This window comes from Palaemon carinicauda, chromosome 12 (genome assembly GCF_036898095.1).
Source record: "Palaemon carinicauda isolate YSFRI2023 chromosome 12, ASM3689809v2, whole genome shotgun sequence".
NCBI classification, from domain to species: Eukaryota; Metazoa; Arthropoda; class Malacostraca; order Decapoda; family Palaemonidae; genus Palaemon; species Palaemon carinicauda.
In genome coordinates this window covers 26,116,041-26,117,305 of record NC_090736.1, presented here as the reverse complement: position 1 = coordinate 26,117,305, position 1,265 = coordinate 26,116,041, and positions in this window count along the sequence as shown.

Genomic DNA, 1,265 nt, shown 5'->3' with positions numbered 1-1,265 from the left:
AACAACAAGAAAATAAATATCTTATATTAACTATAAAAAACTTTAACAAAACAAGAGAAAGAGAAAGAAGGAAAAAGATAAACTAAAAGCAAAGTAATACACCATCAAAATAAAAAATTTTTACGAACAGTAACAACAGTAAATTAGATCTTTCATATGTAAACTAAAAACTTATAAAAAATGGAAGGGAAATAAGATAAAACAGCGTGTCCGAGTGTACCCTCAAGCAAGAGAAGTGTAATCCAAGCCAGTGGAAGGCCATGATTCAGAGGTTATGGCAATACCAAAGACTAGAGAACAATATTTGATTTTTGAGTGTTGTCGTAGAAGAGCTGCTTATCATAGCTAAGGAGTATCTTGTACCCTTAACAAGTAGGAAGTAGCCACTGAGCAATTACATTACAGTAGTTTCTCTTGAGCAAAGAGGAATTGTTTGGTAATCTCAGTGTTGTTATGTGTATAAGGACAGAGGAAAAGGGGAATAGAATAGTCCAGACTATTTTGTGTATGTATAGGGAAAGGGAAAATGAGCCATAATCAGAGAGAGGAATACAATGTAGTACTGTCTGACCTGTCAAAGGACCCAGTAACTCTCTAGTGGTGGTATCTCAATGGGTGGCTGGTGCCATGGCTAACCTACTACCTATAAAACGCAGTATTGTTGAGGAGATAATCAGAGCCATTGAAAAGCGAAGTTATAGAATAAATGCTACTGTGACAGACGTAATTTTTAACGAAATTTGCCTGAAAGAGGGTGTATTTCTCAAAGATTATTATTATTATTATTATTATTATTATTATTATTATTATTATTATTATTATTATTATTATTATTATTATTATTAGTAATAGTAGTAGTAGTAGTAGTTATCTTATTGTTTATGATTATTATTACCATTCCTAATCACTCACCCTTGTGACGGGCCGAGAGAGGAGTTGTGAACTCAAAGGCAGATTGGAAACGACTGAGTTATTTATTAAGGAACACTCTTCTTTATATACAAAACCTCAAGGCAACAGGACATGACCTGTTCGAGAGACAGACAATGTTACGGAGCAAAACGGAGACATGATCATTCAGGTTCTTTTTAGTGCGAGGGAAGAGCGCAGATACAAGCATAATATATACAAAATAATTACGTACAATTGTGTGACACACGGTTGGTACATGGCTCCCCCCCCTAAAAATGACATACTGTACATGTTAAATAGGGCGCCCTGATCTAGAGAGGCGAACTGTAGGCGGGTCATCTGGCAGAAGATAA